The 14,007-nt window shown below is 36.2% G+C and overlaps 1 non-coding gene across 1 annotated transcript; it reads left to right on the top strand.

Annotated features, from left to right (window-relative positions):
- Window positions 1-7,805: 7,805 nt before the first annotated feature.
- Window positions 7,806-7,912, top strand: LOC126205145 (U6 spliceosomal RNA). The gene has a single exon (XR_007540547.1). It is a non-coding gene; the product is annotated as a U6 spliceosomal RNA (small nuclear RNA).
- The last annotated feature ends 6,095 nt before the right edge of the window (window positions 7,913-14,007 follow it).

Raw genomic sequence — 14,007 nt, forward strand, 5'->3', positions numbered from 1 at the left:
TGTGCAAAATTTTCACATTTTATTTTTCACACGGTGAAAAAAAGGCACGTTTCTGTAAAAACGTTCCCGTACATTTACAAGCACAACTATTGAGACCGCCATCTAGCAGTAGTCTCCAGAGTTGAGCTATTAACTCTCGCGGGTCCTTTCCGATAGATGTTGAATTAGCAACCCAGGAAAGCGTAAGTGAAATTACGGGCATCAATAAAGACCCTTCGGTATGTGCAAGTGCTACAAATTCGGCAAAACTGACAAAGTGTAATTTAATTTTCATCACGTTACTGTTCTGTGCTGCCATCTGCGGGCCACAATACGAACCGTGACAGCGACGTGCTCACTTGCATTCAAATTCCGTGCAACAGCTGATCGGAATGGAAAATATAAGTTGACTTTTGAACCCGTTAATTCGCTTTGGATTCGTTACTCTTTACTACGAAACCAATAAAACACAAGAAAACGGGAGGTGACAACCAGACGTAAACTACACGTTTCTACTTCGAAATGTATTTGCCCACTACCGAGTTCTGTAAATCTAAGATATGCATGTAAAAGAACGAAATATATGTACCTTTTACCGTGTGGAATAATGGTGTTAAATTGAAATTGGACTGAACTTCAGGCGGGAGCTAAGTTTACAATAATAGTTTGCCGATGTTTATACTGAATGATACCTTGTGTTAGATTTTTGAATTTAGATGAAGATCTAAAAATTTTTGTGTCGTAATTTTCGATGGTAAACGAATTTTCCCTTAAAAAAAAAAAAAAAAAAAAAAAAGATTAAACCAGACTGATTTCTGGTTCATACATTCATAACGGAATGTACCTTAATTAAGTTTGTAATTTAGTGTGGTGCTATTGGAATTAAAATGCTGCCCTTCATAATATATTGATGAAATTGCATCAGAATAGACAAGTAAACTGAAACACATTTATATGTTCCCTAAATTTTCAAAGGCGTGACTGACAAATTAGAACTACACAAAAATTTGGAATGTTCATAGGGTTATGTATAGCCAACAGCGAAATGACAAACTGAATAGAATATAATGCAGCCTGAATATCAAATATGTAGCTGATAAATTAAATATATATCTCTCAATGGTGTATTCGCCACAATATTAGATATAAGCAACATAGAATATGTTGAAGACCTACAATAAAGTGTATTTTGTACAGAACTTGGTGTATACAGACAGATAAGAAGTCAAATATGTGTGGAAAGACAGTCGATGTCTGGCTGAAATGAAGTATCCTAAATAGTTTAAGTAGCAATGTCTTGCCTGTGCCATAATGGAAGAGACTTCTTGTTGATAGCTCGTATATGCATTCAGATACCTTATAATTCAATAGTTTCATTAAGTATTACTTACATGTGGTGATACGGCACATGGGATATTATGTATAGCATTTACTATCTGTTAAACACAAAATTACATTAAAGCTACCATTAATATCAATAGCACTGAATATGTGCTAACACTTCACAAAATTTAGTATCTGCTTTGAATTATGTATACTAAACAAGTTAACATATGCTAGACTTCACAGTGATAATGTTTGTATCAAACTCCCTGAAGTAGATATAAACAACTGATTTTTAGCACACAATGCGAACAATTGTATATTCATTAAACCTTCCTTTGGGAAACTGATCAATTCATTGTTGTACATCCAGGAAACAATGTTTCACTACTTTCTACACACATGTGAAATATGTCAGTGCATGAAACACATCTGATGGTTGGTCGTTACTTTGCTAGTAACACCTCTAACCAGTCAGAAAAATCTTATTTTGACAACAATTATCCTAATTCTAGTCTCCTTGCACACTTTTTCGTCTACATGACAGATTCCCTGCCAGATTTCCAGTATTTTTCAAATGTATTACCTAGTTTGTGATCTGTTTTAATTTGCTATGTTTTTCTCTCTAGTCAGACATTATCCTATTGTTACTGTTAATCTTATTCTGCCTAACATTCATTCACACATTGCGTTATGTGAATTCCATCGTGGAGGCGATCCTTTAGCGAAGCAAAATGTTCAAATGGCTCTGAGCACTATGGGACTTAACAGCTATGGTCATCAGTCGATGCAAAATGTGTCAGGTTATATAGTAACAGGCAAAAATAATCACTGCTGGTTATTTCCTTCAGTTGCTGTAGCAACAAATTATAACAAGTGATAATCTACCGGTGATTATGGAAGTTATTTCTTGTCTGGTTTATATATATACTAAGAGGAAAAAGCTACTTTGAAAAAAGCCATTGCAATTTCCTCCTATACTACCATCAGCAAAATGCTCAGTTCTCATTTTCACACAACACTCTTATTGCACACTTAGCAGCGTAAGTACTTCTTTCACCTTTGACAATGCTATGAAAAGGATAGAGTGCTACTCACCATATAGCTGTGTGTGTGTGTTTTGTCTAATTCAGAAGTAGGCCTTTTTGGCTGAAAGCTTACTTGTTTCACAGTCTTCTTGTTGCATCTATATGCATCTTAACATCTCCCTTATATGGTGAATAGCTATCTATCCTTTTCATCACGTTGTCATTATTCCATCCTGGATTTTCCATTGTTTGCTACTTTCAACTTCGCTGCAGTGCCATAGGATAGAAATGAGTGGAACTATGCTAGCAGTCTTGTCTGCAGATCAAGACAGTGAGAGATATTTCTCAGTGCAAGGCAGGTAGAACTGAACTTTTTGGTTAAGTTATCCATATGCTTGTGCCACTTCAGTTCATTATCCACCTGGATACCCACGAACTTCATACATAGAGCACATACATTGTATGCCCATTACTCTCTATTTGTGGTCCCTGTAAGTCATTATTATTTGTTTGTAACTGTAAAATATAGGTATTTGTAAAGAGAATGGTTGAGCTATTAACTGTGAGGCAGTTTTGAGGTAGTATAGTTGGTCGCCTGGATGTGTCTGTTACGGATGTGTTTGGGCACTACAGGCCAGTTGCACTACTGTATGCATTCTCAAAAATAATTGATTAATCATAAAACACCGACCAAAGAGTTACATGAAAGAAATACAACCTTTTTAAATAAGCATAGTTTTATTTTCAAATTGGGGAAGTACAATATCAACCATCAGTTCATAAAAGTGGTACTTGAAGCTCTTAGCTGGCCGCTGTGGCCAGACCAGTGTTTCACACAGACAATACTTTATTTTTACATCATAGTTACCTTAGAAATAACAACTATTTTAATATAGCAAATGGTAATAAAATGAAACTTCCTGGCAGATTAAAATTGTGTGCTGGACTGAGAATCGAACTAGGGACCTTTGCTTTTCGCAGGCAAGATGAGGTACTGGAGGAAGTAGAACTGTGAGGACAGGTCATGAGTTGTGCATTAGTGGCTCAGATGGTAGGGCATTTGCCCGTGAAAGGCAAAGGTCCCTTGTTCGAGCACTCCTGGAAGAAAGGATATTGCAGACATGGCTTAGCCACAGCCTAGGGGATGTTTCCAGAATGAAATTTTCACTCTGCAAGGAGTTTCTGTGAAGTTTGGAAAGTAGGAGAGGAGGTACTGTCGGAAGTAAAGCTGTGAGGACGGGGCCGGAGTCGTGCCTGGGTAGCTCAGTTGGTGGCGCACTTGCCGGCGAAAGGCAAAGGTCGCGAGTTCGAGTCTCGGTCTGGCACACAGTTTTAATCTGCCAGGACAGTTTCAAATTTTTATTTCTTCTCCATGGATTTTATTCCAAATTTTTCTTTTGTTTCCTTTACTGCTTGCTCAATATATAGATTGAATAACATTGGGGATAGGCTACAACCCTGCCTCATTCCCTTCCCAACCACTGCTTCCCTTTCATGCCCCCTCGACTCTGTATAACTGCACCTGGTTACTGTACAAATTGTAAATAGCCTTTTGCTCTCTGTATTTTACTTCTGCTACCTTCAGACTTTAAAAGAGAGTATTCCAGTCAACACTGTCAAAAGCTTTCTCTAAGTTTAAGCATGCTCTACATTATAATGAGCAAAAACAACTCTGTTGCATTAAACATAGATGATAAATCTATAAGTTATGTAACAAACATGAAGTTTTTAAGGATGAATACTGATTGTCATTATACGTTGGTATGAACACAGAAAGATGCTGGCATAAAGGACATCATCATTGTGTTATGCTCTTTCAGTTTCATCATGGATTTTATGATCAGTTGGTAACAGCCAATTTCTTGGGGTGATATACTATTGCAACATACAATTAGTTCTTAGCTATGGGATTCTTTTCTTGAAACTGAAGGCACAAATGATGGACACAGTTTTCATATTGCAGAAAAGGGACATAAGAATAATAACTAGAGGTAGTGGTCAGGTTCATTGTAAAGAACTGTAAAAAGAAACGTAATTTTTACTGCACCAAGTGAGTAAACCTATCAAGCTCCTGTGCATATCAAGGAAAATATTACTAAGTATTTCAATTACACTTATTTATGTACATGTGGAACAAGAGCCAGTTTTGACTCACATTTGCCAAGCAAAAACAAACAATAAACTCAAAACATCACCTTATATTGGGGAATAAAATTGTATGATAAATTTCCTAAGGAGATGAAAAAAATACTGAAACAGACCAGTTTAAAAATGAAGCTAAAACATTATTCATAAGTAATGTATATGACATAATTAAAGATTGCTCTATAGGACTCACAAAAGTGCTTAGAGAGAAGGTAACTACAACAGCCTGTCACACATCAATTCATGGTTACGCTTTTACAAGAAAGTCACGTGCTGAGATGTGTCATGCATTACAGCAATGTCTTGTCAGTCTTCTGAGTTCAACACCTCACTCATACTGAGTGACTCAATTTTTCCAGGTGAACAGTACTTATTCATGGTCGAGGAGTCAGCAGTGGGTGTCCTTAGTGTGTGCAGTGATGAAGTGCTTAATTGTTTTATATTATATTATCTGAAACCAACTGTATGTAAACCAAAGAACATTTACACGGGACCAAACAAATCACGCTGTGCACTTGTCCAGACACTGACCTCTTATTTGGGAGGGCGGAGTAGGCCTTGTATGGCCATTAGGGTTTAGGTTTTCCTAAATCATTTCAAGCAAATGCTGGTATAGTTCCTTCATCAAGATCACAGCCAACCACCTGTCCTATCCTGTTAAAATCATACTTCTATATTCTGTGTGTGTATGTTTTGAGCTATTTCTTTACATTGTATAACGACACGTTCTTTATCGCAGTGAAATGATCCCTCAATGAATACATAAGTAAATAAATAAATTAATTATCATTCTTTTTGTAAAAAAAGAATATTTATTTTTCATTTACATATTCAGTTGCGTAGTTACAATTCTACATCCTTTGAATTAAGGGTATGCTATCTCAAGCCACAGTTAAGAGAACTATTGCTTTTTTAGATTCTGATCTTGACTTCACATTACACTCTTAAAGCACCGACCTGTTGCTTTTGCTAAGATAAAACTTGCTACAGCTCCTGGTGGGCCTAAGTTGGGTATCCAAAAAACTGAATGGTCCCTTACACTCCACACTTCAATTGGTATCCCAGTTTTCAACTTTCCTGTAGTCTTTACTGGTATCTGCCATATTCCATTGCATTATCAACAAACTGAACAGCCAGTGGTTAACTCACCAGCACCAACAGTGTCTAATGCTAAGATCAAATGCAAGCCCAACATTATCTTGGGTGTAAAATGATCAGCAGCCTCTGTTATAATGAGCAGGAAGTGCTGGAGGGAACATTCTGTGCATACTGTGTTAATGAATTAGATGTTTTAAACTTGCTGTGGGGAATTTGATGTCAACATTATCATTGTGAAACATAGCAAACATTAACTAGGTTAGAAGAAACCAAATTTGGTTAAATTATTCATATTTCAAAACTCATGTCAATGCCACAAATCTGAAGCATTTTTCAATGTTTGGCATACATTCAGTGTTATCGGCATTAACAGTTGTTTTATTGAAGTGTTGTGTTTAACAGACTGAAAACAATAATTTTGGTCCCATTCAACACAAAATGTTCCTCTCAGTTAGAACAATATGTAAGATCCCAGTGTTATCTCACCACAACTAAGTGAGAGTTAATGAAACTGTTGAATTACAAGGTTTCTGAATGCAGAAAGGAGCTATCAAAAGAACTCACCTCCATTCCTGAAACAGGTAACACATGCTAATTGATCTATTGAGGCTACTTCATTTCTACTAGTCAGAAACAGACTGCTTTTCCACACATTGTTAGCTTGTTGTCTATACACACCAAGTTCTGTGCAAAATATCTTTACCAACTAGCTCGCTTCTATTTTATGTTGTGGAGAATATACCTTTGAGAGATATATTACATTTATATACTATATTTTGGTATTCATGCTGCATTATATTCCGTTCAATATATAGTGAACATACTTTATTATTTCACATTACCAATCCATAAACCAATGAACTTTCTACACTTTTCTGTGGTCCTAATACACCAAAGAAATCACACTGGTTTATTAAACAAAATGGAAATCTGTTAATCATCCAAAATTACAACACACAATGTTCAATTATTTTCACCCAAATTCACAAACCTATACACAGTATGATTAAGTATGAATATAGTCAAACTATTATTATAAACCTAGCTTCTACTCTTGGTTCAACCCAACTTAATTATTAACACCAATGTTTCACACAGGAAAAGATACATAAATTCCGTCCTTTTAATGCTAGTCTTTGATTTACAGGACTATATAGTGGGCTATTTATTTATTTATTTACTTAGCATCCTTGTATCTCATCATTATAAAAATGATATAGGATTTATTATACATTGCGTTACGTAGAAAACAGGATATGAAAAGATTTACAATTATATGTCCATAAATAAAATATTATTACATATACCATGAAACCATATGCGTAACAACATTCATAATATGCTAAATTAGAATAATAGATGAATACAATTTAGTTTTCAATGAGCATTTTGGGTCATTACGATGAAGGAAATAAGCAATCATTTCGAAGTAGAAGCAAGTAGTTTCTGTCCGCTTGGAACCTTTAGCTTTCTTGTTTTTTATTAGTTAATTAGTTAGTAAAAGGTACATATATTTCGTTCTTTTACATGCATATCTTAGATTTACAGAACCCGGTAGTGGGCAAATACATTTCGAAGTAGAAACGTGTAGTTTACGTCTGGTTGTCACCTCCCGTTTTCTTGTGTTTTATTGGTTTCGTAGTAAAGAGTAACGAATCCAAAGCGAATTAACGGGTTCAAAAGTCAACTTATATTTTCCATTCCGATCAGCTGTTGCACGGAATTTGAATGCAAGTGAGCACGTCGCTGTCACGGTTCGTATTGTGGCCCGCAGATGGCAGCACAGAACAGTAACGTGATGAAAATTAAATTACACTTTGTCAGTTTTGCCGAATTTGTAGCACTTGCACATACCGAAGGGTCTTTATTGATGCCCGTAATTTCACTTACGCTTTCCTGGGTTGCTAATTCAACATCTATCGGAAAGGACCCGCGAGAGTTAATAGCTCAACTCTGGAGACTACTGCTAGATGGCGGTCTCAATAGTTGTGCTTGTAAATGTACGGGAACGTTTTTACAGAAACGTGCCTTTTTTTCACCGTGTGAAAAATAAAATGTGAAAATTTTGCACAGCATCAGCCTATACTAGGGCCATAGCAGCATATAGGTTAGGAATTCAGCCAAACTGTATCCTATTATAGAAGTTACAATACGCCACAAGACACCGCAACTAGAAGGTAGTTTTGACAGTGTTGTGTAAGTATATATACATCGCTTTGAGAATCGCCTTTCGTACTCGCTTCGGCGGTACATATACTAAAATTGGAACGATACAGAGAAGATTAGCATGGCCCCTGCGCAAGGATGACACGCAAAATCGTGAAGCGTTCCACATTTTTTCTTGAACCCAGCGACACACTTTTCCCTGTCAATAAGATCTACAAATCGAATTTACTCAAAACCAAATACATCTCTTGATTAACTGTACTCCGTAAACCTGCAAGCGACAAATTACAATCTATACTTCGGTACGAGTTAAGAGTGTCACTGTTACATCATTAATTAATGCGCGAGGTGGTTCGGAAAATAAAAGTAATCACGCCCCATTCAGGCAGTCGCGAATGCACCTAACGAGTTTGCACATCGCACCACTAACGGCAGAGTGCCTTGCAATTCCTCTGACACAGATATATCCGACCGAGCTAATATTCAGATTTGCTCTGGCTCCTATTTTCACGTGTATTGTAAGACGAGTCAATGTCGCCATGATTTATCAGAAATGCGCGGCCCCAACAATTGTAGCAGTGTTGAATTTTTGGAGGGCTTTTCCAGTTGGTTATCAGTGCCTACATTTATCTGTACTCTGCGAACCACTGTGAAATGCATGGCAGAGGGTACCTTCACCTGTACCAGTTATTAGGGCTTTTTCCATTCTGGTTCTTGAAACTTTGTTAGTAGACTATCTCTGGATAATTCCTGTCTAACTTCAAGAGTCTACCAGTTCAGTTTTTTCACCTTCTCTATATACTCTCCTGCATGTCAAACAAACCTGTGACCATTCGTGCTGCCCTTCGCTGTATACATTCAAAATCCTGTGCTAATTCTTTTTGGTACCGGCGTGGGTCCTACACACTTGAGTAGTATTCTAGGTTGGGTAGCAGAAGTGATTTGTAAGTTATACCAATAAACCTGAAATCTGCTGTCTGCTTTACCCACAACTGTGTTTATCTAATCATTGCCTTCTCTAGTCATTGGGCTCAGTTCGAAGGGAGACTCATCACTGAAGACAATTCCACTCCAGTCAACGGCCGAAGACGTCTGCTGAGATGCCGCGGTTAGCGGTGAGATACCAACCAGCTTATTGCCCGCCATATGGCCCGACTACAAGGGTGATGTCCTGCGGTGCCATTTCATTACATAACAGGACACCTTTGGTTGTCATCCAAGGCACCTTTTCACATCAGTACGTCGCTAATATTCTACGCCCTATTTAATTTCCTTTCGCGTTATGACATCCTGTGCTTACATTTCATCAAGATAGTGCCCTCCCGCATACAGCGAGAGTTTCCACTGCTTGTCTTCATGTTTGCCAAACCATGTCACAGCCAGCAAAGTTGTGGGACCTACTATCCGATATTCCAACCATCACTTTATACTGAAGGTTGGGTACTACACAATGCAGAACCATGTAGAAACAGAGGTATAACTATTGTGATTATTCCTTTTTAAAGGTGCTGGTAGCCTTCAGGCATCAGTATCTGTAGATGCATCACAGGAAAAAGAGTTTGGTTTGTTAAGACAAAAGGGAAAATAACAGCAGCCAACTCTGTGGCAGCACCATGCAACTGCAGAGGGAAGTGTGGTGAAGAGGTAATAAGACAACATCCTCGCGACAGTTTTTAAACATACTTCAGAAACTCAAAATCACTTTACTGGAAAAACGTACATCAGGGGGAGGGGGTCAGGGGATGTTGCGGGAGAAGAGTCAGCCCGAACTGTAAAAAGAAGAACATAGTCCAGCAGATATTTTCCACACGCACATTCCCTGCAGTGTAAACTGGAAGTCTGTTGGATGTTTCTTAATATCATTTCTTTGACACTAAACTATGTGAGAGTTATTGTGGTTAAAATGAGATTTGAAGTATGACTTGAGAAAGGCCACAGTAAACATAAGTCTCTCATTTTGGAAAATAAATCTTCTAAGAGTCACTAATTATTTATCTGTTTTGTCTTTACTAGTTTTGGGGCTGAAGCCTCAGTTGCAAATGTTCTAACAGCCTGAAGTTAGCCTAGCTGTTATCATATTACCTCACATCACTACTCAATGCATATTTTCGTGGTACTAAATTCGTTTTCGTATCCCAGACATTTCAAAGAACACTTTCTCACTGAACTTGCATATTGCAGCATGTACTGGCTCCACCAAGAATACGGTCAAAGCAAAAGTGTAATCTCTGTATGTTTGCATGTCATTGGCAAATTTTGGTAAATGTCTTCCATCTCATGCTTCATGGTAATGCAGTGCTCTACCGATTCAAATGGGAGATTGAAAGGAGAAGGAGAATGAAGGGAACTTACATACTGATCTGATTCAAGAGAGTTACTAAGGGACAGAGAGAAAAATAGGAGACTGCAAAAGGTGCAGATCTAGTCCTTGATTTATATAAGTGCATACCCATCTGATCTTTGTGCTGTGTTACTTCATTAAAAAAAAAAAAAAAAAAAAATATGGTCATTTTGGTTGATCATATACGTGACAATTTAGGTAGAAAATCGTCCAGTGAGTGATATTTGGAGTGAAATAGTGGCAGCAGAGGTGGTAAACAAATAATTTTCTCTTTTTATGACAAAAAAACGTTGCAGTAAACCTGTTTATTAGAGTAACACAGAAACAGAAAGAATTTACAAAGTAATTGAAGTTTCTTGATACTTGACACACTCATTTAGAAGCAGGTGCATTCATGCTATAATAGAAAAAACGAAAATGATATCAACAATTGAGGAAGAATCGCCATGGGACACTACTGAGGTGATACAAAAAAAGAAAAACTGTAAGATAATCAGAACAGAAACGCTTTACTATTCCAAGTATTTGTTGAAAGACAATAATGCACAAAAAGTTCTTATAACAAAGTTAACACAGAGGGAAATAATTCCTGTTTTTATGAAAATAATGTTGATGAACTACAGTACAGATACTCAAGGATCAGTGTGGCAAAAGAACGCCTTTTCAACATAAATATCATACATGAACCAAAGAAAAATACAATAACTGTAATTAGCAAAATAGCTTGCACCTAGACATAACATTTATCTCCTTTTGGATCACAAATTAAAAGAGTTGTATGACCTGCTTCCCTACATCACTGCAAATATTGCTTTTAATACCTTTATTTCAACAATGAATCATTTACAAGCATTGAGACCAATGACAGAAGAACTGATTTATAAATGAAGAAAGTCATGACTGTATACCTGAATAAGAGAATTTGTACTGTCACTATCACACATTCTCAGTTCCCATTTTTTGGAAGTGCACATGAATTCAGTTCCACTTGCTTTTCTTTATGTGAGCTGAACTGTCTCATGTTTTTGATCGACTTAATTTTATAAGCAGTACTGTCATTTTTGCACCAGCCTTAATAAAACACAAATATTCTATTGCAATAAAATAAAATGAAATCTGTGCATAAAGAGGAAAGTTCAGCAGACTAAGCAAATCTGTGTTCTTAAGAAAGGCTGATGCACTCTTAATTTTTGAGATAAAGATGTCAACAGAATAAAAAATCTATTTAATGTACCACATCTTTAAAAAATTATAAAGTAATTTCTCCTAGCGCCATACAGATTTCTAACTTCAAAAATGTTGTAATGAAACTTCCTCCTGCTTGTGAATTTTTAATAGCTATAACTGTACGATACTTCTAAAACTGAAACAAAGAACATGGTGTGCATGTAATACATTACATCTGTGATCTATGAATAGTCCATCTAAGTAACTAGTAATTTTATTGCACTGCAAATGATATAAGCTCTTGTGCAATTTTTCTGAATGACAGCTTCCCTCTACACTTCATACTTTTATCCACTGCATGCACCCCACTTTTTTTGTTTTAAATTTTACAAGTATGGTCCTAGCTCATAAAAATTCACAATCACAAATTTCCAGGGCTACCTGTATGGTGTTAGGAATATGTATGGAGTTAGGAGGAATTATTTCATACTACTTAGTCTGTTTTAAAAAGTGTTACTGTATATTAAAAAGTTTTTTGTTTAAATAATTATTTACTTCTTTTTACTCTTGTGAGTGCAAAATTTTTCAGTTGATTTCAAATATTTTGATGAGATTACAACAGAAACACTTGGTAAATTTCTGGTTAATTCAGTTTTTCTTCACCTGAGCCCATGGATGTATTGCTTCCTCCTACATACAGCTTGTGAAAAGACCTTTAAGGTAAAAATTATATGAAGTCAAGCTCACATGGGGGCTTACCAGCAATCTTTCTTACTGCCAAACATTCATGATCGGAATAGGAAAAGGGGAAATAGCAAGAGTACCCTTCATGAAACACCAAAGAGGAAAGTGAGTTAATATTGCATCGTCATTCAGTTCTGAGTTGTGTTGAAAGTTTCAAGTCTCTAGCTGATTGGGAAGTTAGTTGGAAAGCAGTTGTAAAATTTGTACCAAACAGACAGAAAAGCAGCCTAATTAAAATGTGTTAAAAACTGTATTTATTCTAATTTAGTCATCTTTATTGACCACAGTCAAGTAGCAAATAGGTTTAAACAAATACTACTGTATTTATTCTAATTTAGTCATCTTTATTGACCACAGTCAAGTAGCAAATAGGTTTAAACAAATACTAAAGAAGTCACAGAATACAAGGAAAAGTCTGTAGTCACCTGCAACTAAAAATAATTGCTGCACTGGTCCCTCCATCACCAAGCTGCATAATTATAATGACAACAAAATGTTAACTATATATACACTGCTTGCAAATTTTATGTTGTTCTGCATGGTTTCCACAATGTGTCCCTCATTCGTAAGTGACAATGTACTGGACTGTTTACAAGCAATCAGCAGCACTTACTTGACTCTTGTCAGGCAAATTCTCTTACAATGGTTATAAATCTCTGTATGTTTGAAAATATTTACAAATCATGAATTTAAATAGACTTGTAGTTTTATGAGCTTATAGTTTTATGAGCTTAAGGGGGGTTTGTACATTGATCTCCCCCTTCACAATCCAACACCATAACCATGACACTGTGTCTAATCACTGTCGGTGACTGTTGCACATCTTGAGTTTGGACAGTTAACTCTTTCTATTTTGCTTCTATTTTCATACTTCAATACGCATTCTTCCTGTTTTGGTGCTTCTTCTGTGTTCAGTTATTGTAGAACTATCTGCTGGGCCGTCTTACCACTAAATCTGAGGGAACTGCGATGGGAACTGACACTGGCAAAGTTAGAAATAATTACTTCTGTTGACTGTTATGTTTAAAACTTACATGTTACTGTATTTTCTTACATTTTCGAAAGGAAAATCCATCTGTGCTCAACAATGAAAATACTTTGTAAGCTTACCCATATTACACGATAGGTGGTGACCCACTAACTTCCCTGGATTAATATTAGCGTTCAATATTATTTTACATGTATCACTGCAGTATTATACAATCTATTCTAGCAATAATTTTAGAATTTCATTTCATTATCTACTGACAGTCTAGAAACTAAAGAAAAACTAACAGAAATATGGCCAACATGAATCATTTTGATAAAATTCTGTTTAAATACCACTTTAAGGGAAAATGAAGACATTTAGTTGGATGGGTTACATCTTGTAACACTATGCTGCACACACTGAATAGCTTTAAATTTTGTTTCCATCGGTTATTGTACCTCAAACCAGGAATCAGTGCATAATCACATATAATATATTTTGCACATGAAATTACTGCATTTCCAAACTTTTTCTGTTTTGGACACACACTGCATCTGTGCTGCTGTTTTAGCCACCTTTTACAAAAGAAGGTTGAACTTGAGAAGCATCATTGTCTCTGTGTCTACTGACAGTATTTGATGACTATTTTCCCTTTTTCTTATCAGTGTCTCTCCAAAATTTCTCCTCTATGTCTAAGGTGGAATTTAGTGACTCAATAATTCATTCCAGTTTTAAGTTATCGCATTATGTGCATTTATGACAGACATGTCCAAACATGAAAAAGTAACTTCTTAAATGATTTAGACCTAATTATTTTTCATATAAATTTTACCAAGGTTAGGATCAAATGTGAACTGACCAATGACCTTATTGACCTGTCAATGTAGTCAAGAACATATTACAATTTCTGCAACATTTTTATTTCTATTTTTTACTTTATTTTTTATGCATCATTGTACCGAAATTAACAGAATCCAAGTTTCTGCTGCTATCTGTGGTGTTGTGACATACTGATATTGTATTCCTTACTCACTGGAAGACTCAGC

This window comes from Schistocerca nitens, chromosome 1 (assembly GCF_023898315.1).
Source record: "Schistocerca nitens isolate TAMUIC-IGC-003100 chromosome 1, iqSchNite1.1, whole genome shotgun sequence".
Lineage (NCBI taxonomy): Eukaryota > Metazoa > Arthropoda > Insecta > Orthoptera > Acrididae > Schistocerca > Schistocerca nitens.